A 27444-nucleotide genomic window follows, 5' to 3' on the forward strand; every position below is an offset into this window, starting at 1 on the left:
TAGCAATGAAGGCTTCCCTCTCCCAGGTACTTCATGGACAGGAGCTATAGAGAAAAGGGGGTTCCCCTGTTCCCATCAGTTTTGGGGGAACCCTCTTGATTTCTAGTTTTGAGCTCATGTAGGTACAAGCAACCCCCAATGTTTGGAGGGGCTGAGGGATGAAGGGAGGAGGAGGAAGGAGCTTTGTTTGTGCAGCTGGGAGAAGGGGATGCTGAGAAGGGAATCTCATTGCAGTATTCCAGGTCAACAGACACCAAGGGGATGTGTTTATTTAATTACTTTTACTATTTTTATATGAAGTGATTTGGGATCTATTTGTTATATAAATACAGAGATATCCTTACAGTATAAGCTATATATTGATACTCTCTTTACAGTGTATGTTCGATATCAAAACTAAAAAACCTTTAGGATTTCTTAATGCATTGTTTACACATATTCTTTCCATCCCTGCCAGGTGCTTTTCATGTACCTGGAGTATTCTAGGTAAATTCCGTGTTGTCTTTGCAATCTACCTTCTCAAGATAAAAATAGTATCTTCTTAATATATAACTTCCACAATTGTAATTGGAGTCAGTGTGAGACAATTCCAAGAGAGAAGCTTAAATTAGAAGCAGTGGGCTATATTTAGAGGTGTTGGGCAGCCAGCAGAAGTCCTGGTTTAAGGAAAAGTGAAGCCCTGGGTATGTACCTGAGGTGCTGAGCCCTGCACAGACTCACCCAGGCACTGCTGGGTTGCAGAGTCCTTTCCCAGGGCCTCTGGCAGCTCACCCAGGTGTCAAGAGCACCTTCTCAGCATTTCCTCTGGAAGTTTCTCTACATTCATTTGTCCTATGGTGTTTCAAAGAAATGCAAAAAATGTAGCACTTGGAGAATATTGTTTGGGGAAAGAAAATGTCAGTTCTGATGCTTTTTTTGTTTTATGATAAAAAATTGTGGAAACAGAATAGACAATAGAAATAAACAAATTCTGAACTGTTGAGGGGAAGCACTGTATGTGCAAGCTCCCCCAAAATTCCTGATAGGAAAAACAATTAAAATCCAGCAGTTCCTGCTGGGATGCACAGACCCCTTCTAATGAGCAGAACTGCAACATTAAGACCCCAACTATTAAAAGCAAGAAGCATTTTGAGGCAGCCAAGGTTTAACTTAATTAATATTTACTGACCTTAGTATGACTGATCATGTAGGATAATGTGGATTAAAGGCAATACTGTGTGAAATGGTCACTTTGCAGGTATTTTTTTCCTATTTGTAAAGAATTTTCCATAACTTTTCAGTTCCTAAATCACTACTCAGCAAAACTCTTTTTCCAACAACCCCCCTAAATCAAGATAAATATTAGTCAGCTCTCACTTAGTGTTAAAACCCTGTTCTGCTTGTGCCTTTTGAAATTTGTCATGGCTGTGTCTTACCTTGGCACTGCCCTTTTCCAAGGAGCTGGCCAAAGTGCTGTTTGTGCCAGAGGCACTGCCTCATCCAGACTAATTCTGGATAACTGAAAGGTCAGAGCCACAAAGAAACAGCAGGTGCAATTACTGCCACCAAAGAAGGGTGCAGCAAACACAAAGTTCACTATTGTCTCTTGCACTGGTGTGCACAGAGCCCTGATCTTGGGAACAGAATGGAAAGCAATAATTAGGGCCTTTAATTTATCCCTGAAATGTTAAAAGAAGTCTGACAGAGTAAACATCAGTTGTGACAAAAAGAGCAGGAGCCGTGTGTTTATGGAAAAGATGGAGGTTTACAGGGAGTTATTCTTTCTCTGCTGGGCAGGAGGCCCCTTGACAACTCCAAGGGATATTATTATTTCCTCCCTTTTTGTCTCAGACTTGTGGGAGAAATAAACACACGTTCTTTGGGTGACTGATTCTGGTAATTAGCAGAGAAGCTGAGTCTGCTAATAAAGCATTAGCAGAATGTGATATTTTTTCCAGCAGTTTCATTTTTAATTCTCTATGAAGAGACATAACCGGCTGTACTAATTTAATTCAGATAGCTTTTTTTCTTTTCCTGACCTGCCATGTCACATAGGGTGTAAAAATGTGCCCAAAGAAAATGTAATGCTGGGTTGCAGAACAAGGTTTTTCTTCAAACATAAAGTTTCAAAACCTCAGAAGTGGAAAAATTTGGGCTTGTACCATTAATTTTTTTTTCTTTCTTGTTTTTTTTTTTTTTTTTTGAAAATACCTCATCACTATCTTGTTAGAGTAAAAATAACCTCCTCTCCTTTACCAGCAGAGTTCAGAGAATATTTTAGTTTAGGAGAAGCTTTTGAAATTTTGCCATTGTTTCTTTTTCCATGTAAGACAAAGAATTGGATTGGTTTTGCAAAAATTATTTGGATTATTTTTGCAAAAACAAAATTGCCAAAGTGTCAGTGTTCTGCTTAAAGCCTGATTTTTTATTTGAGAAGACTTGTCATGTTGGAAAATCGTGACAGTAGGACACAGTATGTCCATACTAGGACTTAGGCTAGTTGAGAGTAATTGCTCATCTGTGGGAAACTGAGGAATTGGATCCAGGTTTTTCCATCCATTCCAGTGGGACACTCCTACCTTCTGCACAGAACTTCCTCTGGGATGTTTGTTCTGCATTCTGTTGACTCTGTTCACCTTTCTAAAGGATAAATCAGATTCCTTAATTTCTTTACACATTAAGCACAACGACATTGAGAAAGTCAATTATCTCTGTTGTGTGTTTCCTTATCAAGGGTTTGCTCTTGTCTCCTTGATCAGGACAGGCTGCAGCTTTCTCCTGTGTCTGGGGGGTTTGGGTTAATTTTGGCTGCCCCCAGCCCAGTGTGGCGCAGATGAGTGTGGGGGCAGTCCCAGGTCAGTGTTTCAGGAGGGGCCAGGTCAGGATGTGACTTCTGTGACCTTTTCACTCCTGGGAGAGATCTTGAGGGGCTGGAGCCACAGGAGGGGCTGAGGGAGCTGGATCTGGCCAGGCTGGATCCATGGACTGAGGGACAGCAGGGCCAAGTGCCAGCTCCTGCCCTGGGGTCACCCCAACCCCATGGAGCTGGGCTGGAAAGCTGCTGGTGGCAAAGGCCCTGGGGGTGCTGTGACAGGGCTGGGCACAAAGGCAGCAGTGCCAGAGGCCAGTGGCACCTGGGCTGTGCCAGCCCTGGGGTGGCAGCAGGCCCAGGGCAGGGCCCGGCCCCTGGGCTGGCCCTGCTGAGGGACCCCGAGGGCTGCGGCCGCTGCTGGGCCTGTCATGGCCACCAGAGCCCTGCAGGGGCTGCAGCGTGTCCAGGGCAGGGAACGGAGCTGGGCAAGGGGCTGGAGCCCCAGCAGGGCCTGAGGGAGCTGGGCAGGGGCTGAGCCTGGAGCAAAGGAGGCTCAGGGGGCCCTTGTGGCTCTGCACAACTCCCTGCCAGGAGGGGACAGCCGGGGGGCCGGGCTGTGCTCCCAGGAACAGGGACAGGAGCAGAGGGAACGGCCTCAGGCTGGGCTCAGGGTGGGCACCAGCAGGAATTTGCCCATGGAAAGGCTGCTCAGGCCTTGGCAGGGGCTGCCCAGGGAGCTTTGCAGTGCCCATCCCTGCAGGTGTCCCCGGAAGGGCTGGAGGTGGCACTCAGGGCTCTGGGCTGGGGACAAAGTGGGCATCGGGCACAGCTGGGACTCCATGGGCTGGGAGGGATTTTCCAACCTTAATGATTGTGGGACTTTGTGGACCCAGCTCTGGATCCATAGTAACTTCAGGCAGGACCCCAAGGCAGGACCTGGCACTTGGCCCTGGTGTCCCTCAGCTCATGAATCCAGCTCTGGATCCTCCAAATCCAGCTCCCTCAGCCCTCCTGGGGCTTCAGCCCCTCAAGATATTAATATTGTTATAGTCAGTGTCTCAGTCATCATAAAATCTTCCTTAGAAAACAGAACATTCTTATGGGAGCTATAAGGAACCAAATGAAAATCCAAGGGAAGAGGAACTTGTAAAACAAAATTTCACTGCTTTGCCTTGCTTTTCATTCTAAGTGTACAGCATTTCTTTAATTAAAATATGAGGAAATCAACATTCCTAAAAATCTTAAGTTGCCTTTTTTTTCCCAAGGTGCATGACTGGAAAGTTACCATAACAATTTATGATTTTTTTTTCTTTCCCTCATCTCTGTGTAAGAGGGAAGAAGGAGCTGAATGAATCCTTTGAAGATCAGGTTTTTGTTTTATTGTTGAAAATTTAAAGAGCAAACAAAAAATGATCAGAGCTACTCCTTGACAAATCCTCTTAAATTAAATGGTAGTTTGGATCTTCTTAATGTTGGTTTTTTTGTTCTAATTGGCTTAACAAACAAAAACAAAAAAAAAAAAAAAAAAAAAACCTGAAGAACCCAAATCAAAACCACCTTTCCATTATTAACTTCAGAAAAAGGAAAAATTTTACCTCTTCTTGTCTATAGCAACTTGGTGGAAATGACAGAATAATTAGAATTAATTAGTTTAAACTGATGCAGCAAACAGTATATAATCCCTAATTGTGTGATAAAAGTGGCTACTTGTGACACTTAATGTATTCCAGGCACCTAAAGTGGAGCTATAATGGTTCTTTTTAATGTTGCTGTGTTTTCACCATGCTGGATATGTCACTTTATAGCCTCCTTGCAGCTTTTAGACAATAAAAGCCCCAGTGTTAATGTAGCCAGCAGCCCTTGCAGACTAGTTAAGCTCAATATGCAATTGTTGGTCTTAATGTGACCTAAGAGAAGGTGCCTATTGAGACCTGCCCCAGCTGCAGTGCCAGTCAAAGGAAAACACTGCAATTTGCACATTCTGCATGCCCGCACCTTCCAAACTTGGTACAGTGGCTTTCCTAGGTGGAAAATAACAAAATGCTGCAAGTTAAAGCCTTGTTTAGAAATCAGGTCAGTAAAAGTGGAATGTAAACCAGCCAGGAGATTGGTGCTGTCTCTGAACTCCTGCCCTGTGGGATGGATTCCACTGCCAGCAGTGTATTTGTTAATTGCTGCTGTTGTGATCCAAGAAGCTTCTCAGAGCTTGACACTAATATTGAACATCTAAATTAAATTCCCTCTTGATGATGCAAAGGTACCTCAGAACAGCTTTCTGCATTACCTCATGGAAATTTTCTGTTCCAAAGGTCTGCAGCCAATTTTCTGCTCCTGCCATTAATCTCTCTGCAATGTACTGTCTATCCAACTAGCAATAACATTTTACTAACTATCAAACTGCTTTCCAAATTAATTTGTCATTATTAGAACATGGTGGTTTATAAATTTTTCTGTTAGTGTAGAGTTAGTCAATTTTTATTCACTTAAAAAATAGCAAGTTGAATGTTAAGATATATTTTGGCTATCAATAAGTTAACCTACATCCAGGGTTTTATTTCAGCCAAATGAGATAATATTTTCCTTTAATATTTAATTGTGTTAGCTATGTGAAAACTCACTAGATCTCTCTGGACATTGCTTAATAAATCACACAAGCCTGAGAGTAATGAACTACAAACATGACCCAGCTGAGCTTGCTTGGAGTCACAGCTTCTACTTCTCTCCCATTGTGTTAATGTGTGTTTATTACTGTGTTTGAGGCCGTGAGGTGAAGGTAAAACATCTAGAGAAGGGTCCAGATTGAATTTCTGCCAGATAGATAAGCTTTACAACAGAGAGAAATTTGCCTTTTCTGTTCCACATCTGTCTGCAGGGCATTGAGCAGGGTCAGCCTCAGCTGACAGCAGTCAAGTTCAATGTCACTCTGTGCCTGGAGAGGAAATACCTGGAGTTGGTGTCACCTAGACTTTGTAGGAACATCCTAAACTTGAGTTGCAGTGTTGTATGCCTCAAGCACAAATGAGGTGTGCTGGTAGAGTTGATAAGAAATGTCTCTCAGACATTTTTGGGAGCTTCAGGATTCAAGATGACATGGGCACATGGCAATGGCTCACATTTGCTCACACAAAAGGCAGCACAAATCCAGGCTTTCATCCTGGCATTGCTGGACTTGCCTCAAACCATTCACCAGTGTGGTTTTATACTTTAGGAAGAAAATTCAGGAAGAATCTCCTCTTTATTTAGGAGGAGATTGCTGTCTGTGAGGGTGGTGAGAAGCTGTGGCTGCCCCTCAGCTCAGAGGAGTGAGCAGGACACTGGGATCAGCTGTGCTCCCCCAGCAGGGTTTTACAGCTTTTCCTCACACAGCTCCCCTTTCCCACAGCTCCAATCCGAGATTAGGAGCAGCACTGCCCCAGAGCTGGTTCTGGAGACAGGCAGTGAAAATTCTCCTGGGGGAGGAGGTGCTGCAGAATCCCCACACCTTGTTCAGAGCCCTGACAGCAATGGCTGTGGACACTAATGAGGATTCAGTTGTAATTAGTATAATCTGATCAGAACATTTTTTGTGTAATTGAGACTATTGGCTTCAGGTGTAGTCATTTTCAAGCTTTTATGAGAAAGGCTATCACCTTGTCTGGCAGAAGGTAGTTTTAGTTTCCTACTTTTCAGAGATAAAATAATTCATTCCTGAAAAGTTGTTATTTTAACCTTTTAATTTCAAACTACTGCTTTTGAAGTAATGAATGCTGGGAATCTTGAGGACTCAGTGTCTATTGCTCAATAATAAATGTAATTAGTTTTTTTAAGATTTTTGAACTGCTATATAAAATGTGGGAGTTTTTTGTAGAGAAATGAAGTTTGCTACTATAAAAGGCTTTCACAAAAAAAAAAAAGCAATATCTGGTGGGTTCCTGTACCTGTCAAACTGAAGGAGTTTCTCTAACATGGCTTATGGGGGAGAAAGTACATTTTTTAAATCCCATTCTTTCCTTATTTATATACATTTTCTCCTCTTTATATCAGGTTTTCCATTCTGATCTGAGTATTTAAGAAAAGTATTTAACTACAACTTGTTGTGTTATGATTCTCAACTTTTACCATACCAAGTAAATTTATTATTTATGCAAATTATTTAAATGTGTGACTGGACTTTGTCATTATGAATTAGTTCTCTCATGTGAGAACTGAAATTCTTTGTTTTCTGAACATCACGATTTTTAAAATTTGCTTCAATCTCTGGTGTAGTTCCACTTCTGCCCCTTCATGTGTATGTACATTCTGTTCTGGCTGTAAACTGGAATAGGACAAGGGGAAATGGCTGCCAGTGCCAGAGGGCAGGGCTGGGTGGGATCTTGGGAATGAGGAATTGTTCCCTGGCAGGGTGGGCAGGCCCTGGCACAGGGTGCCCAGAGCAGCTGGGGCTGCCCCTGGATCCCTGGCAGTGCCCAAGGCCAGGCTGGACACTGGGGCTGGAGCAGCCTGGGACAGTGGGAGGTGTCCCTGCCATGGCAGGGGTGGCACTGGGTGGGATTTAAGGTCCCTCCAAATCCAAACCATTCTAGGATTTCATGACTAACTTTGAATGATACTCAGTCCTGTAACTTTTTTTTTTTTCCCATGCAATAATCCTTCCTTTCCTTCCCTGTATATTTCCCCAGTTTCACACCACCTTACAAACAAACCAGGCAATTCTGTTAATTCAAGGAGACTTCCACACTGCCCCACAGTTATTGCCAGGTACCCAGGGCTCCCAGAGCTTGAACCCCTTGGCCAGAACATTTCAGGAATTCTCCCTTTCCAGGTCCTAGTGGAGTTTGTGGAACCATGTTTAGGTTGGGGAAGACCTTTCAGATCATTGAGCACAACCATTAGCTCAGCACTGCCAACCCCACCACTCACCAAGGTCTCCAAAGACATCTACAAGTCTTTAAATCCCTCTAGGAATGCTGACTCCACCATGTCCCTGTGCCAGGCCTGGGCTGTGATGGTGTAATCACCCAATACACCGGTAAATCTGGAGACTACTTCAACTGGAACCCTCCTGTGTCTTGAGGATTCATTTAAGAGAGCACTCAAACTAGACTTAGGAATGTCTTCAGATAGGTAGGAGTAGTAGTGAGAAAAGTAATTATCTTATCCATCAAAATTACGTGGGAAACTTACGTTACTTTCCATTATTTTCACTGTCATTCCAAATGCCAAATTTTCTGTGAAATTTGGAAATTACTTTCTTGAACAAGTCACAGAGAACTCCAACATCACAAGTCAAATAAATAGGAAAATCAATTCTTATAACTCAGGCAAATGCTATGAACAAGTAATTGTAATAGCATTTTTTTCTTGCAGCCTCACATCAACATATTGTACACTGACATAAAAATAGATTACACTATCTCTGAAATTAAAAATGGATCTGTATATCTATATTTCCCAAGACATTCTCATATTGTACAGTATTTGATCAATTCTCACCCTCTTTCATAACTATTGATGGAACAACAAATTATTCAGAAATAACTGATCAGTGTTAGAATCCATTCCTGGATTCTTATTGTATCCATATATTATTTTCTAATTTATGATTGTGTTTTCTTATTTATTGTTTCAAAGCATAGGCATATTTATATCTCACACTCATCAAGAAGTTCTGCAGACACAATTATTCTCAAAACCCTGCAGTGAACTTCTGTCAACAGGTTATTTTTACTGAAATTGTTTGGTGTGGAATTTGTAGAGCAAGGCTCTGTTGGAAAACATTCTGTGTCATCTGTAAAAGCATACCCTGGTGGATCTTTGTGTTTATCAAAGAGTTAGTTTTGTTCTTTTTAAGTAAATAAAAATTCTTTTTCTCATTATACCATAGATGTCTTTTGCAGGCTTAATAAATTTTACCATAGAATATCAGTAATTGCTAGATGGACCTAAATCAGCTAGTTTAAGCTTCTGCTAACTGGTCTGGGGAGAAAAATAGACAAGCTATTGGCCATTATTCCAATCACTGAGATGTGTTCAGAATTGCAGATGTTTTTTGACAAATGTGCCCTAGCATGAGTGTTTGCAGTATAGAAAATATCTGCAACTTTGAGTTCTTCAGGCTGGGCTGCATTAATATTGCCTCTGAATTTCTGGTTACTATCCCCAAACAGTTTCCAGGCTGATGAATTTACATGCATTAAATCCTAGTTAAAATTCTGGCTTGGTGTTCATCCCCATGTAGATTCACTTGCCTGATTGTTGATAGTCCTGCAACAGTTTAAATCCAGAATATTTATGAAAGCAACAATGACTGTTGAACAGAAAAGCTATATCTGTCTTAGGATAAGTTAAGCTGAGACTTTAAATTTACAGTTTATTATGTCAGTTTATGAGGCCAGAACAAGTGGCAAGGCCATAATGAAATTCCTCCAAAAGAAATAAAATAGAAGAATAAAAGAAATAGGTGATGAAAGAACCACAAAGCACAGCAGAAAAATTAGCAAAATCACGAAACCAAGTCTTTGTGATAAGAAAATATCACTACAAGTGTTACATTATCAGTTAGAGTGTGGGATAAAATTTACTTCGACATCCAGGACCTCCTGCATTGAAAATGTCAGTCAGAGTAACTAATTCTGTGCTTTACAGGAAGTTTCCTGAAGAACTGACAAGGGTGTCTCTGAACAGTGCAGCAGAAAGAATAGGAGCAGATGAAAAACTGGAATACAGTTGGCTCTCTTTAGCAAGAACAGAAAAATCACAGTAATCCATATTAATATAGGATAATATGTGTTCTACAGAGGGCTGGAAAGCATTGGGGAAATTGAAGTCCTTTTTGCTTTAGTAGAGAAATAATAGTGATTCATTCCATTAATTCTAATGGCAGGTTTAGGGAGTGAGATCCAATATCTGCAGGTGCTGCCAGGAGGGTTGTTGGGGCTGCCTGCTCTGGTCTGGGTGGTGGGTGCCAGGCACTGATCCCACTCCCAGTGGGGTGCACGAGCATTTCTTCTGAGCCAGAGGCTTCAGGGCTCTTGGAGTCCAGAGAACAAACAATATTTAACCACAGGAATACAGTGAAGTACAACTTTACGTGGGAATTGCAAACACTACAGACAGACATGCTAAACTCATTAAGTGATCAAGAAGCAAAGCATGCTAAATTACCATGGCTTATTACCAAATATTTAGAGGCAAATACATCCATTCATACAAATTTTAAACTGGGCAAGACTGTCAGCTTTAAATTACACAACAATTTCAGAAATAGAGCAGTCAGTTGTTTACACAAGCACTTTGAAAGGCAATGCTGAGCTTTTTAATTACCTTCAGAGACATTTTACAGTATGCTTATTAAAATTTTAATCTATACCTTGCTAAATCATCATATTAATTGATGTAATTAATTATGAGTACATGATATTTATATAGAGTCCACAAAAAATGTTACAGTCATACCTTTAATTATTTTCTATCTGTGCTATTTTAAAAGAGGACATTAAAGATTACTCACTTGAAACTTTGAGGTTCTTTTGCCACAATGTCATGCTCAGCCTCACAGAAGGTTTTCTAGTAAAAAATTGCAAAAGCATCATTGGTGATCTCAAGTTACTATTCACAGTTGAGGCTTGTATTGGGTAGAAACCATCTCTTTGTTCTTTTAAATAATTCTCAGCTCTGGTTTATGATCTCTGGCTTTAGTTCTGTGCCAGGCAGAAGAACTTTTGTATGATAGGGAGGAAAGATAAACCTTTCCAAGACTTTTCACTGTAATCTACACCAACAAAGAGATTCCATCACTTGAACTGTGCTCAGATTGTTTTGCTTACTCAGCAGTAGAGCTCTGGCTGATTTTGCCTACCTTGTCTCAGGATTTTTGGAAATGCAGCAATGAGTGGAGCATCATAAATGTTAAAAGATATTGTTCATAAACATTTACCCATTTCTAAGTGGACTTTAATTCAAACCAGATTATTGATATTAACATTAATGTTTTCCTTGGGTTTATATTAAAGAAAGTCCATTAATTTGAATATTGACCGAAACAGGCTTTTGCTGTAATTGCAGCAGAGTCATGGAAAAAAAATTGCTTTGGGCATCATAAAAATGAGTTGGGCTAAAGTTTTAAAACTAATGAGTAATTTATTAAGTCCCAAGATAAAAGAATGCAGTGTGACTCAGCTGCTTATACAGCTCAATTTGAATTGTGAATATTCTCAGTGAAGAAATTGGAGTCAGCTGGGATGGAAGTTATGTCTACAAAAGATTCCTCACATGATAAACAGAATATTTCAGTGAAGACCTGGAATATGTCTACAGACAGAACTCTAAAAGGCATCCTCTGCTGAATTCACTTTCCCCACCAGTATTTAGTCCATATCTGCCTGTGAGCAGCTTGAGCTTATATATTCCAATGAAGTCATTAGTCTATAGGGGTAGAAGTTATGTTTGACCAGCCAAATTTGGATATTCTGCACTGAAATCAATTTGACCCAGGCTTGTAAGTACCTCATATTTTGTATTATTTTCTGCTGTCTTAGTTACACGGTGAGAGGGAAGAGCAAAAGGACAAATAAACATGCCAATAAAAGGAGACAAGTAAGCTATTATCCATCCTTTGACTATTTACACTGAATAAAATGGGAATTAGTATTCCAGGCTTGTGGCTCTACCTCTTGGCTCTTAGACTTTTAAATGCAGTTGCTAATAATCCCCATGCATTCCTGCTGCTGACAGATATGCCACAATACTTTAATCAGCACTGGCTACAAGGCTAATAAAGGTTACTAATAAAATAAAATTCTGTAGGGGCTTTCTCTTTACAGGCAATATCAAGCCCTATGAACTTTTAATGCCTCTTCTCTCCATTTAGATAGTCATGGCTCAAAGCCCATATTAAAAATAGCAAGGAATGCTTATTCTGAAGTGTTTGAAAATATTGCAAATTACACTGTAGGACTGGCTTACTCCAAACTAATCTTATCCCTTACTGACCTTTGCAGAAACACTTCTCTTTCATTTGGCAGCTTCATTTCCCTCCTTTCCTTCTGTCTTATTCCCCTGTCCTCTTACCTGTGGTTTATTTAGTCATCAGGAATTGGGGAGATGGGGCTGCTGATTTTAACTGTGTAGCTGATAGGTTTGTTGCGCTCACCCAGAAGCAAATACCTATTTCTCATTCCATTTCCATTGCAGCTTCATTTTCATCTCAATATTGTATTCCACAGCAGCTGCACAATACATTTCTTCTGAGGAAAGCAATGAATGTATTTACTCTTTTCTTTGCCTCTGAATGGGGTACTGTGGATTTTTCCATCCTTTATATTACTGTTCATTTTATTTAAAAAAATTAAATTCATCAGGAAGCTAAAAAATGAAACAGAAATGAACATTTGGAATAAAGGTTTTGTTTTTAGCATTATTTACAAAAAAATAGGGTAGAATACAATACAAAAAGTGCAAAAATTAATAAGCCCAGTGGAAAGCTGAAATCTTCTTACAATGAAAAATTGTTATATCTTATACTCTTTAAGACCACCAAGCTTCTATCAGGTCTAATTCTACCCTGATAGTTGATATAATTTTCCAGACTTCATAGTGGAAATTGGATCTTTTTACAGTCATGAAGGAAAAATTGAAGCTGGAGTAGTCTTGACAGAATGAGTACATTTAACTATGGAGCCCCTATTTCATTTCAAACCACATAAAGTAAAATACCCAGACACTGATCTGCACCATGGAGTTGTTTCAGTTCAGTCTCTGCTCACAGCATGGGGAGATATTGGATTTTTGTTTCCAGGCTCCATCCTAATCCAGCAGTCAATGGGCTTCCCACAAATAATACATCCCATAAATCTGTGGCAAAAGCAGTCTGGCACTGATGTGCCTATCACAGGCACGGCTGCTGAGGTGGCCTGTGAGCTTGTAGATCATCAGTTATTGTATTTGTGAGGTGCCTTGTGGTGAAGGAAGGAATGATGCATCTGACTTCATGTTCTCAGAAGGCTAATTTATTATTTTATGATACTGTATTATATTAAGGATTACTATACTAAACTATACTAAAGAACACAGAAAGGATACTTACAGAATGCTAAAAAGATAATAATGAAAACTCCTGACTCTTTCCAGAGTCCTGACACAGCTTGGCCCTGATTGGCCAAAGAGTGAAAACAACTCCCAGCAGAATGCAATGGAACAATCACCTGTGGGTAAACAATCTCCAAACACATTGAGCACAACACAGGAGAAGCAAATGAGATAATTATTTTCATTTTTCTCTCAGGCTTGTCAGCTTCCCAAGAGAAAAATTCTGTGTGAAAGGATTTTTCCAGGGAATGTGAATGTTACAATCAGTAGTGGCATTATCCTTGTGTTCTGAATGTGAGACATTCCAGTTGGGCCAGAGCTATTGCCAGGACAGCTTCTCCCAGTGCTCTTCAACAGGAATCTCACAATCCTGTAGTGTTGGAACCCTGATTACCGAAAATTTCAGACTTTCTGTGCTGACAGGCACTGACCCCCAGGAGAACACTGCATTTGGCCTGAGGCTGTGGAGAAGGCTTCCAAAATTGAGTGATAGAACTGGGATTGTGGGTGAGGAGTTTGAATAGAAGTGTGTAACATCACAGTGTCGGAAACTTAAGAGTTTAAGGGTTTAGAATATAGTAATAGATATAAAGCAAGATGGATGTTTCAGGGAAGAGGCTGGTCCTTCTTCTTTACCTTCTTCCTTCTTTACCTTCTTGTTTACCTTCTTCTCCATGGGTTTGGGTGGTTTTGTGTAATTGGATAAAAAGTCTCCATTGTGGGGCACAGGTGGTTGGTTATTTGGTTAAAAGTAAAAAATAATATAGGTGAAGTTTCTTAATTGGATGGTTTATCCTTGAAAGGCCTTGTAGAGAGAGAGATGGGGCTCCATTTTTAGTTAGGGTAAAGTGCTGTGGAACTCAGGGTTTGTGAGACTGTAATATAGATAAGAACTAATAAACATCTGAGTCCCAGCAAGAAATACCATCTCAGGATTTAATCCCAAACCTGGCAGAAAAGAAGCAAAGACTCCATTACTGTAGCACAGCGTTCCCTTGTGCTCCAGGCACATCCAGTCTCTAGGGATGAGCTCTCCATGCTGCTGGAGTCGTGGCTGTATTGACCATCAGTGTGTTCAGGGATCTCCTCCTTTGCCTGGACCGTGCTCAGCAATGTGGTTTAGGGGCCTGAGGCTCACTGATGGTCTCACCCATACCCACAGCTTGCCTGGATCACCCTCCATCCTCAAGGGTAACATTCAAGGTGCCTGGGAATGGAGTTCCCAAGTGGTTCTGTGGCACAGGTATGCCCAGGAGTTGGGGGGGATCCATAAAGAGATGGTTGATCTGTTCCTGCTTGTGAGGTGAGGATGGAGAGGGACCCAGAGTCACCCCAGGAGCACAGAACCAAGGAAGGCACTCCTGATTCCTTTTTTGGAGCCCATAGCTCTCAGGTAAGGTTTTAGACCTTGCTGGGAGATTTCACTCAGGCTCAGGGGCAGGGAGGGTTCTGTACCCACCTGAAATGCCTGACAAAGCCTCTTCTCTTTCTGATGAGCTCTCTCTTACCTCACATGCACAAAATACAGTGCAGTGTAGTGCTGCTCCACTGGACCCTTCTTCAGACTGTTCTCAGATGCTGAGATTCCCCCTTGGCATTTCAGCCAGGGTTTTCTCAAGTTGTACCAGAGATGCTCTTGGGGTCAGGGAGCCCAGAGCACCCTGGGCTGACCATCCTGCAGGGCTGGGCATCCTGCCTTGGTAGCCAGAGAGACCTGTGCCTTTGCCATGCTGACAGGGACCAAACAGTCCCAGGAGTGTCAGCACTATAAGCTGAAAGGCTAGACACTAAAAAAAAGGCAAAAGAAAAAAAAAAAAACCAAACTAAAAAACCCCCAACCAAACAAAACCCTGAACAAAACCAGCAGTAAAAAATACAAATCAGGTCTTAATTTGTTATGAACTTGGGGTCTACTTCTTGCTCTTACTGCATGCATCTTAATTTTCACTCCTTCAGCCACTTTCCTATAGGCCAGAGGTAATGGATAATCACATCTAAGCAATACATCTCAAAATTCTAAAGCCAAAACAAGACTAACAAGTCACAAACCAAATACTTATGTTAAGTATGTCATCAAGATGCTTTAAAGTTTAAATCTATGCTCTATTCAAAGATTTCTGAGAGAAAAGCAAGACCAAATTTCTTGATTACAGTATTTGTTTAGCCTTTGTGGAAGTTAAGAACTAATTCTCTTCCTTTTATTTAAGATTAGGGAAAAAAATTTGGATTAAATGATTTTTTGTGAGGAGGGCCAGCAAAGGGACTATTCTGCTTATGTCCTATTTTCAGGGCTAAAGAAGGAATAAAATGATGTTTAAGTTTTTTTGTGAAATTCATTAGCAGAGGTATGAGGTTTTTTTTTGGCAGAATAGGACAATTAAAAAAAGTTATTTCCATATCCATGTGTTACAGATATTTCTAGAAGGACTGGTTGCAAAAAAAAGAGGTTATATGCTTTTTTCCCTTTCTGGCTGTTTTTAAAATGCTTCATTTTTTTTCTAATAGCTTTTACACTCTCTTCATAAAAGAGAGTCACATACAATCAGTTAGCTGTACAGAGAAAGCCTTATATTTTGTAATAATATGCCCAATTTGCTGTACTATTTTTGTAATCCTGCCAGTGTTTAAGACGTCACTATTCATCACAAAGTCAAACCCAATTTTTTCACTGCTTGATTTCTTCACTAGTACTACAATTAGCATGTCCTCAGTCCTGTCCTTCCATTTGATCAACAACTGGCAAGCCTACAGCATTTGTGGTACTCCAGTGCTGCAAACGTTTACAGCAAAGGATTTTAGGCACGTCCAGGTGAAAATTCTGGGTGCAGAAATAGAACAATTCCTCCTTACTGCAGCCGTGGCCTTTTGTTCTTACTTGACTTCAACACAGGTTTTTCCACTGAGGAATCGAGGAATCTTGTTTGGAATTCCTGCTTTCCATCTGCTGGTGCAAAAGTGATGAGCAGTGCCAGAGTTCTGCTTGGGCCTCTTCTGAAGTGGCCCGTGAGGTTTGCAGAGTAAATATAAAACTAGATTATATCAGTCCTGGAATGCAGTATTTGTTGAAAAACAAAGCTATCCTTTTTCCTTGCTTGTATTATAAAAAAACCAGCATTTTAACCATCTAGTTACCAATGATTTTCTATTCTGGATCCAATGGCATCATTCTCAGCGAGCTCTATGATTAAAATTTGGTCACAGTTCAACCACAACTGCATCTTTTCTCTGAGAAGGACAATGTTGAGGTGTGGACTGACCTACATACTCTACTTTTCCATTTAGGACCTGTCTGTGGCCCTTCAGTCCCAGAGCCCCATGTGAATGCAGATTTGGGATTTGCAGAGAATTGACCTGGAACTCTCTGCCACTGAATACCCTGTGGCATGGGGATTGTGTGGTGTTTCTAAAATAGTCTTGTATCTTCTTTTTTATGGTCTCCAGGTACTAGTGAACTTCAGCTAAACAACAAAAACAAAGCAGTTACAGTTTTAGGTCTGCAAAAATCTTTGCCATTTTTTAGCTGTCAGGAAGCTCATGTAGCTGTGTGGTTGCTCAAACACTAAAAAAATCAATGTTTTACATATTTCTAAAAGTTAATATAGTTTCAAAGTCATAGATGATCCTACTCATGTAAGTTAGTCATCAAGAAAAGTGTTAAAGTCCTTGACTGTTATGTTAAAAATTATGTAGTAATTTATTTCTCATCTTTTTTCTCTCAGTGTCCATTGCTTGAAAATTATTTTGATTAAATTAATAACATAACAGTATATCTTTTATTACAACCCTTTTATTTTTTCTGTACTTTTACTCCTGCTTTCAGATTTTCTTTCCCTTTTTGATGCACAGCAGTAGCCACACGTTTTCTATACTGACAATATCAAGTTGTGTGACACAAGACCATGTCTGCAAAGCCAAATGGTTGGTACTAAAATGGTTGGTGCTAAGAGCTTAACCACGTTAGGGGAATTTCAAGGCTTATTTCAGACTAGTTTTCATTTGGTCTCATGGACTAAATATTCATTAGTGGTTGCATCTAATGCAGTGCAGTGATGCATCAGGTTTTAGCTTTTATATTTTTCACACTCTGTGCTGCTTTGGTTTGTGGGTCTGGGCTTCATATTAGTGGATGGTGAGCTCTGTGCACAGAGCAGGGAGACAAAACAATTCCTTCTCTAGCTGAGGACCAAGGACAAATTGTCACTGTCATATTTTCTGGAAAAATCCCTTTGCTAGGATTTCTTCTCCTGGGAAGCTGAGGAGCCCCAGAGAAAAAGAAAAACAATATTATCATTTGCTTCTCTTGTGTTTTGCTGCTTTGGAATGTGGTTGGAGATTGTTTATCCAACATGTGAATTGTTTTTACTTAATGACCAATCATGGTCAGGCTGTGCTGGGACTCTGGAGAGAGTCAGGAGTTTTTCACTTGTTAGTGTCTCGTTAAGCTTTCTGTAAGGATCCTTTCTCTATTCTTTAGTATAGTTTAATATAGCATTCTTTAATATCATATCATAAAATAATGAATTAGCCTTCCAAGAATATGGAGTCAGATTCATCATTTCCTTCCTGCCATGGGGGACCCCAAAAATACCACAACAAATGATCCAAATCTTAGGCCCAAGAGCACAAACACCGTGGGCTGGAGAGAGAAAAACAAGCAGGGTGGGACTGCATGGGCTAAAGCTGGAATGGGACAATGAACTGCAAGGTGCAAATGGAGCAGAACTGATCACAGTGACAGACCCCGTGCCCGGCCGTGCATTTTGGGACCATTTTGGTTCATCCTGGGTGCAGCCCTGGCTGGGCTCTTGTGCTGCCCAAGGTGGATCCATGAAAGACTTTTAGTAAATCCCTGCTTTATTCTTTAGGTCTGCCCAGCCTCTATTCTAGGTCAGCCTCTCAAGGCATCAGCAGCAGCACAGCTCCAAGGAATCCAGCGTGTCCTGTCCCATCCCATGGTAGGTGGCGCAGGCAGAGCCAGAGCTGGGTTTGGCAGTGCTGCTGTGATGGAAACCAGAGCAGTAGGGCAGTGACACAAAGCACTGAGCACACACAGTGGTGCTTGGGGCTTGCTGGGCAGGTTTGGATTGCAGTTTGAGCTTTGTGTGCCTCTACAAATTTACCCCTTTGCACTCTAAGGCACTGAGATGAGGCAGGTCTCCAGCCAGGCTAAGGCACTGAGATGAGGCAAATCTCCAGCCAGGCTCTGGGGCAGCAGAGGAGCACCCAGGAGTGCTGGAAGAGAAGGAACATATCCCTAGATGTTTTTAATTCCATTACCCTGAGCAGATGCCGCCAAGGCGATGCCTTCAGTGATCCCCTGAGCCTGGCAGGGAGGGTGGTCAGGCTCTGGCAGGATGGGCTCTGTACCAGGGCAGGGGCTCCAAGCTCTGCCTCGTGCAGAGAAGCTCAAAAGAGGCAGAAGAAAAGGCAGCAGCAATCATGTCAGCCTGTCAGAGCCCAGCCTTCACACAAAACAACGAGATCCAAGATGGTCAAAGCTGAGTGACCCAAAAAACTCTGCCTGAAATTGTTGTACAGAGCCTGACAGTTATGGACAAGGCCTGCTTTAATGGAATAAAGCCACTACAGAGGGGAGAATGGAATGAAGAGAAAATTACCATGTGAAGAACTTATATCTGTCTGACACTTCCTTTTCCCGTGTAATTATTAACATGTTTTTTAAAAGTCCATTAAAATTCCACTCAGATTAAGATGAAGGATAAGAACAGGAATAAGGGTAATGCATTGAAGGATCCTGTGTTGACAATCAGTTTTAGGCAGTAACCTTAATCAAGGTTAATGCCATTCCAGTGCCTCATCTCAGCACCTCATTTTGTGTCTTAGGCAAGCCTGGCTCTTTTTTTTTTTTTTTCCCTTCCCCAAGTAATCTGTTTATTTGTGATATGTGCTCCAGACTAATTATTCAGGCTTATCCAATGTTTAAATAACTTCTCTGGTGAAACTTCATAAAATATTTATTGATAAATGTAAAGTACCCAAGATCTAAAAATATTTTTGCATGTTTTTATTTCAAAGCAACAGCTTTTTATGTGGGCCTTCATACCAGTTCTCAGTAATTTAAGTACTTGATTGTTTTCTTCTTGCTATAGAAAAAGTCTATGGGAAGTTAATACTATTTCTAGGAATGACAACAATTGCTCATTTTAATTTTTTTTTTAATCTCTACAAGATCCCATTATGCTGTGCATGTGTACATTACCCTGTATTAATTCTGGCTCATTAAATGGGGTTTATTACAGCATGGTTTCCACCATAAGCCCCCTAGTTCAGCTGTATAATACATCCTGCTTAGATTATCTGTCTGTACCTCTGCTGTGCCCTCCTGGCATTATTTAGCCTCATCTCTTTAGTACTTTTAGTTGGCCACTGATACTCCCGCAAATGCAGACATAACCCCAATATTTGTTGTTTAATCTTGTGGAGGAGGGGGAAGGACAGGGTGAATGGGAGAGTTGTCAAAGTTTTGAGTTGTCCAAAGATCAGGGTGTGAAATCTGCAGAGTCCTTCCTTTTCTGGCAAAAATTCAAATCCTGCCTTCAAAATGCTGATCTGACAAACTTTGTTAGATGATTCATCCTAATTAGGTAAGTGACCTCACTGGCTGTGTTACATTGCTTTGCAATTTAAGGAAAGATTAAAAGATTTGGTCATTAGGAGAGGGGATAAAAATTGCTGCACTCAGTTGAAAATGCAGAGAACACCAGAATGACAGAATGGTGTAGCCTTTGTACCTAAAGCAGACCCTGAGAAAATGGATGTGTTATTCACCATATTTTCAATGAGTAAAGTTGTGGATTTCATATACTTGCGTGGTTGTATTTTGGTAGCAGCACCATCAATTGGATGGAAAGATAGAGTTAGGTCACTTTCAACTCCATTTCCAGAGCCAAACAAAATAAAATAAACAGTTGTCTTTGCTTTAATATAGGGAAAAGTTTATTCTCAGCCAGAAGGAAAAACAATGAATCTTCTGTAGCAATACAATTAACATTAACATTATTATTCCATCTCACTCTGATTGTCCAGCAGTTTCTCATGTTCTGTGGTGGAGAGGAAGGCCTGGGGACTGGGCAGGTGTTCCCAGCTGTGTTGGACCTGGCCAGGGCAGTGACTTACAGGGGAACTCTCAGGGAAATTTCCCCTGGTGTAAGAGGGGATTTTCCCAGGTGATGTGCTGAGGGTGAAAGGCACCTTCCATCTCCCTCTAATAATTCCCTTTTTGACTGGCTCTTAATCCTGACCAGCCTCCTTCGAGCTGCGTCTTCTGTGCAATGGAAGTGCACAGGGGATGTATTCCTAGGCAAATATGTTGGGAATGAGATTTTTTGGGGGCCTCAAGCCAGTGTGGGAGTGATGTGTGAGGCAAAAATATACAGATGGTCATAATCTCCTGTATCCATCTGATTTATTCTTTTTTTAATCACAGTACATTCTGATTATAGCTTTGACTTTGCTCTGCCTTTGCTACTGTATTCCACTGCATATCAAAAAAACTTTTGTCTGTTCTAAAAAATATTAAGCAATGGTCTAAGCTGCTCATCTGCTAAAAGCTACCCATATTTATCCACCTCTGTTGTTTACTGTCATTAATAGCAATTGCATTTCACAACCTGACCTTGAAATGACAGTTTATGTGCATAAATTCTCTCTCCCTCTAACACACATAAACACATAGTATTCATGAACACAAACATTACATCAAAAATCTCTAATTTCACACCAGAAAAATGCAAGTGTGAAGAAAGAATGCCTAACAGTATTTTAAAAATTAATATAAAATATTTTTTATTAAATATATATTTTTAATTTTTTTTTTATATTATCTGCCTCCTTTCACTCCTCCCCAGCATAAAGAACATCTAAAGCAACTGCACAGTTAGAACAGAGGTTTTGGTGCTGGTCCAGAAAAGACTAATAGCATAAACACCAGGAATTCTGTTTTCTAATAAAAGTGAATATGCTGTTGGCTCACCATAAAGAATTATTTGATGTACCTATAGGAAGTATCTGGAGACCATTCAATGCAAAACTGTTGTGCCTGCCACTTGGTAGTGAATTTCAGGAATATGTTCTCTGTGTTCAGCTGAGAACCTGCTTTCTGTTTGCCTTCTCCCCTGTGAGCATTAAGAGAGACACAGCCCAGAAGGTGGAAAAAGGAATCTTTGTCCATCCTGCAGGTAGCTCTGATTTTTGGGATGAGTGAGTGTTGCCCAGAGACACTTTATTAAAACATCCAGGAATCCTTCAAGGGAAAAGGCACCATAGATTAACTTGTGTTAGAATTCTGTCCCACACCTAAGTGTTCATTTTCTGGGGAGGATTGATAGTGTTTCTCATTACAGTAATCACATTAGATCTCCTGGCCTTATATCCAGCACTGATGGAAAGGAAACTCAGCTGAGAAGTGCTTAGAACCTCTCTTGGCAGCTCTCTCTAGGGGCACATGTATTTTCCTTACCATAATGAGGACCATAAAGGAGAGAAATGGTGTGGCCTGGTATAGACAGGGAGTCACATTACAGTAACTTTTCACCAGAATTACAGTAGTTAGACACTACTATATTACAGCAGTGCTTGGTAACTCTTCTACTCTTAAGAGCCAACTGTCAACATTTCTGCTATAAACCCCATTTTTCAGGAGTTTATAACTCCTCTGGAAATTCCACTCATGGTGAAGCTTACTTTAGAAAGACTAAGTAAAGGAGTGATCCTTTGAAAATGAAATGGAAGGGAAAATGAAACCTGAAATCCATGCATTTCCCATTCTGTTTCCTTTACCTTAGTACAGTGGCTTTGGGTTTAGTAGAAGGGACTTACAAATAGAGTTTTCAAAAGCAGTTCAGTGCTGACACAGAAGTTATTACTGTACAGTCAGAATCCATGACTCCATCCAATGAACAGCTTTCAAAGAGCCTCTAAATGTGTGCAGAAGGGGCTGGCTCCTCTGGGACAGTCTGGTAACAAGAAAAAAAAAAATCAAAATAAGCCAAAGCAGTGCAAAATGAGATGATGGATTGTTCCCTGGCAGGGTGGGCAGCCCCTGGATCCCTGGCAGTGCCCAAGGCCAGGCTGGACACTGGGGCTGGAGCACCTGGGACAGTGGGAGGTGTCCCTGCCATGGCTGGGGTTGGAATGAGATGATCCTTCAGGTCCCTTCCAACCCTGAGCAGTCTTTTGGGATTCAGTGATTTTTAAGTCTGATTCAGTGATTTTTAAGTCTGAAGAGAGTCTCACCCTGGCATTAGAGGGCAATGAAGGTGCTGCTTTTCCAACAGGATGTTAAACTAATAAACTCCTTTAGAAGGCACTGGAGTTTTTGTGGAACTCTTCCAAGGCCCTGAAGTAGCCTCAGTGGCACAGCCAAATTTCCCAAGTTGTTAGTGCTTAGAGTGAGTGAACAGTGCAAAAATAAAGCTGTGAGTTTTCATCCAAATTTCCAAGCAAATTTCTGGCTCTTTTTCATGACCTTTTTGAATACATCTCTAGAATCATCCTTGTATTCAAACTGTATTAGAATGCCCCTTAAAGATCGAACTTTAATGTTTTGCAAGATTTAATTTCTATTTGCAGTGAATCTTCTGGTGTAATTTCCAGAATCTCAGAATGGTTTGGGTTGGAAAGGAGCTTTAAGATCATCTAGTTCCAACCTTGTGCCAAGGGCAGTGAAAATGATGCATTATTGATGGGAACTCCATGATCTTAGAGGTCTTTTCCAACCATAATGATTCTATGGTTCTGTGATTCAGGGGTGTTGTAATGCAGTATGGCACATATAAGTAATTAACAGGATAATTATAGAAGAAATATAGAAATAAAGAAATGTAGGAAAAAAGGCTACATACTTAATTCCTGTGTAAAATTAAAACAATGGGAAGGTATCTCCAAGCTCTTTGGCTTTCTTGTGCTGTTTCTCTCAGTGTATAAAACCCATATCTACAACACCTTCCTTTTGCAGCCATTTCTCTGCCATTCCTGCAGCTGAACTTTCCTCATTCCACTGTATCAAGCAGAAAAATTTCCTGCATTTTATATTTAATTAAATTACAGGGAAAATTAATGCAAGGTAAAAAAGAACATGCACCAACAAGAAGAGCAATAATTCTCCTTGTGCGGTTTTACTCATATTTTATATTGTTGCCTGGCACTCATTGATTGTGCTTTGAGTCAAGAAACAGATGAATCCTCATCTCACATTTTCCCTCTCCTTATTTTTTATGATTCTCTGTTCTTTCCAGGACAGTAAGTAGGAATAATTAATTGCTCAATTTCTTTGCTCGATGTTCAAATAATTACTCACTGTATATGTGGCAGAACAAATACCTCATCATTGGTACATTTTTTTAAACTTGTTTTCTTGGGGGGTGTGTGTTCATTGTCAAGATAGACATGAAAGGTCAAAGGGTTTATTTTAGTTTTTTTTTCCCCATCTTGACTTTCATACAAAAAAAAGATTGTAAAACACAGGGGCAGGTTTTCTCTGAGAGTTAGGGAGCTAATGACGTTTTATGATTTTCAAAATCAAATTTTCTTGCTTCCACAGTGTTATGACAACACAAGATAATTGTGACTTGTTATTCAAGGGCCAGAATGCACTTACAGTCTTTTCCCTGCATTTCCTCCATAAACTAAAACTGTTCTTTTCTGAAGCAGCCACTCAAGAATTTTGATTATTGCTGATACCTTACCAATTGAACCAGGATAAAAATTGAAATTGCCATTAGTACAGTAATTTCAGCCTCTTTTACAATAAGCATTTTTAGTGCTCCAGTTCTGACAAATAAAATCAGCAGCACAGGTGGATAAAAGCTTTTGCTGCAACTCTTCTCAAAAAGGGAGATGTTTTTGAACACACTTTTAATCAAATCAGAATCAACAGTACTTTTTTTAAGGACTTTGTGGTTTGAGTGATATATCAAAGTATGTAAAACAATACCAATCTCTGACATGAGTAATAACAATCACTTTAGGGAGGATAATTTACATTCTTTTGGGGAATGTGTAAATCCAGGCGGAAAAATCTACAGAAAAATTAGCCAAACAGGTTGTTCTAGCATGTCAGGTAGTCTGTATGAATGAAGTGCCTGCTTTCAAAGATAATTGTGTCTATAAAGAAAAAAAAAATCCTTTTTTTTGATTTATAATAGAATTATAGTCCTCGTTGAATGCTAAGAGCAGACTTATGTCTGTGAGAACACGTTTAAATGCATACTACAATTCTAGGCTGAAACCTTTTCTGTTGGGGGCCTGAGAGACTGGCCAACAAAAGGATTGAACTAAGTTTTATTTTCCCATTTCTGCTGCTCCTGGATGGTGCTAATGTTGTCAGCAGAGATAATAGCACCTTTAAATGAGCTGGAATTTATTTGTTTCACAAAATCATACGGGAAGATTGACAGCATCTCTAGGAGCAGCAGTCAGGGAGGATGTGGCTGCAGTATTGACAGAAGTGATTTTTCAAGTAATGACTTCTGTGATTAAGTTCCCTGAAGCACACCCTGCCTGCCGTGGGCACTTACTGGATATTGTCACCCTTCTGTGGCACACAAGAGATTCCCTTTTTCCAGAAGCAGGATCAATAGGATTAGGGGATTTGTGCTCAAAGCTTGCCTGTGGCTCCTTGTTAAGCAGGTCGTGTGCTTTATAGCTGCCTTTGACTGGCTCCCTGCACTGTGCCGTGGTATTAATCACCTAAATAATATTCCTCCAGCCTGCTGGCTTGGGCAGGGTTTTTAGTAGTCTAAAAAATATTGTATTTAAAAAAGAGTCAGAAGTCAGACTCTGAAACTCATGTTTAGAATTTTAAATAGCTTGCTCCTCAGGATTTCTGAGTCCTCTTCAACTTTCCTAGAAGCTGGAGATGCTCACAATTACTTATGTATTTATTAGAAATAAATTGACTGTCAGGGTTCTGCAGAGGAGCTGCTGCCTCTGTGTGTGAGTCAGGGTGGGTGTGCACAGCCAGAACCTGCAGGAGTGCTCCTGGCAGCACCTGCAGCACCCATCCCACCAACACCCCTTGGGCAAGCCAGGTCTGCTTTGCGAGACAGGGTTTGCATGAGCTGTTGCAGCCTGACTTGTGTGCTCCAGTCTAATGGGCTTCCACTGAAGTGTGGAGCTTGGAATTTTATCCCTGCTCATTGTTTTTGCTGGTCCTGTGGGCTGGGATAAGGGCACAACAAAAAAAAAGGTGATTTTGTGTGATGGTGTTCACAGGGGTCTGAGGATGAGGGAAGAGATGAGGATCTGACTCCATGTTTCAGAAGTCTGATTTATTATTTTATGATATATATTACATTAAAACTATACTAAAAGAATAGAAGAAAGGATTTCATCAGAAGGCTAGCTAAGAATAGAAAAAGAAAGAATGATAACAAAGGCTTGTGGCTTGGATTCTCTGTCCGAGCCAGCTGACTGTGATTGGCCATTAATTAGAAACAACCACATGAGACCAATCCCAGATGCACCTGTTGCATTCCACAGCAGCAGATAACCATTGTTTACATTTTGTTCCTGAGGCCTTTCAGCTTCTCAGGAGGAAAAATCCTAAGGAAAGGATTTTCCATAAAAGATGTCTGTGACAATTATGGAGGGAGCTGAGGAGTCCTTTGCAGAGCCCTCCACGAGGCAATGATGGCACATAACATTTCACTGCCCCATTCAACAGCTAGCAAAGAATGCTGATGTTCATCCTGCCCACTTTAATCTAATTTATCACTCTTGTGTGCCCCTGTTTGGAGGGAGACACACACAGCTCCATCATCCTGCACATGGAAGGGCAGGGGTGCAGCTAAACCTGGGTCTGCACACACTAGGACACCCTCATCCCTATGGGAAGGAAAAGAAGGAGGAAAAAGTAATTTTTTTTTACTTGTGAGGTAAATTTTTTCAAAGGTTTCTTGTTGAGGAGTTACAAAAGAAAAAAAAAAAAAAAAGCAAAAAGCAAAAAGCAGCTTACCTGTAGCTTTGCAATTGAGTAGTTCATTACAGAGCTAATTAGATTAAGTGCTTGATCAGTGATGGGTAAAATATGTCAGAACTTATCGAAGCACTGGTTTAAGAATAGGCTTATCCTTCTCCTTCAATGGAACAGAAATAGACTCCAAAGCAGAATGAGCTGTTTCTCAGGAGAATTTGGCTTCAGAAGTTCACTGTTAAGGAAAGAAATTGAACTCAAGTTTATTGTTTTGGAGTTGCATTAGTGGACATGAATTAAGCTTTGCCATGGAAAGGAGAAGGCACATAAAGGAGCCCAGGAGGACAAGGACTGCATAGGACAGTTCTGTTGAAACTCACTGTGTGTGGATTTGAATAGCTGAGACTTGAGCAGAGTCAGGTAATAGTGGCTGAAATTGCAATAGGAATGGACATTGGTGCTAGCTCAGTGAAAATAAATGTACTGGAAAAACTGGGCATGAGAAAAATCCTGGGTATATATACATCCTCAGCTATTTTATAGAGGACAAAAGGACAGAGGAGCCATTGAGAGCAGTGAGTTATCTGTCTGCTAAAGGATTAAACTTTCCCTGATGTTCCTTGTCCAGCAAACTGCAATGACTTTTGCAATGATACTGTTCAGCTGCGAAAATGGTCAGCTGAAGAGAGGAAAAAACATTTTTCCTAAAATTGTCATAGAAATATTTAATGAGAATCTTTAAAGCTACATTTTAAAGGACTTTTTTTTTTTTCTTACATTTTTTTCCGCTTTGGAAAAAAATTAAAGAATTTTATATTCACAATAATCATCCAGGGAATTACACAGAATAGATTATAGATTGCAAATATTTTTCTAATTAATTCTCTGTTAACTACCTGATGCCCAAGTTGACTGGATGACTTCAGTTGTGCTACAACACCATCAGTGATAGTCAAATTGAAATTTAGCACCATGAAAGAAATAGTATTTATTGATTGGAAAGTGTAAACAGGCAGTAACAGTGATAATAATAAGATATTTTTAAAGTGATTATTAGCTTTGATTGAGGAAAAAAATTTGTATAAATACTGGAGAAAAAGCAGAACTGGTGGAGCATATGTATGGCTTGACCTGATTCAAAATATATTCCTAGGTCCAAATGTGAATAAATAGAGGTATAAAATTTCAGTGTATAAATTAGGAGGAAAAATAAGGAGAATTTTTGTTTTTTATATATAAGAGTATTAGCTAAGAAAGTTTAAGCTTGGATGCAGCAAAGAAAGTTTGACTTTGGATACAAAAATTCATAGCCACGTTTATCAGCTATTATAGTAAGAAAATCTGTGGAATTTATTATTTAATTATGTATCACCTGGACCCATTTATCCAAGAGAAATTGCTGCAAAATATTTTATAAATTCTTCTTTTGAAGAGCATTAAGTGGGAAATCCCTCACTGAAATTTACCAGGGCATTTACGAAATCACTTTCTCTATACAATTTAAATGTTCCAAGATTACTCTAATTCAACCCAAAAATACAAAGGACAAATCAGTAAGTTATAAATTGTGAGCAGCTCTGGATCCCAGTGAACATGAAGACTTTGGGAATTAGAGGTTTAAATGCAGGTGCAGGGAAGATCAGGTTCCCTGATT

Source organism: Melospiza melodia, chromosome 13 (assembly GCF_035770615.1).
Source record: "Melospiza melodia melodia isolate bMelMel2 chromosome 13, bMelMel2.pri, whole genome shotgun sequence".
Taxonomy (NCBI): Eukaryota; Metazoa; Chordata; class Aves; order Passeriformes; family Passerellidae; genus Melospiza; species Melospiza melodia.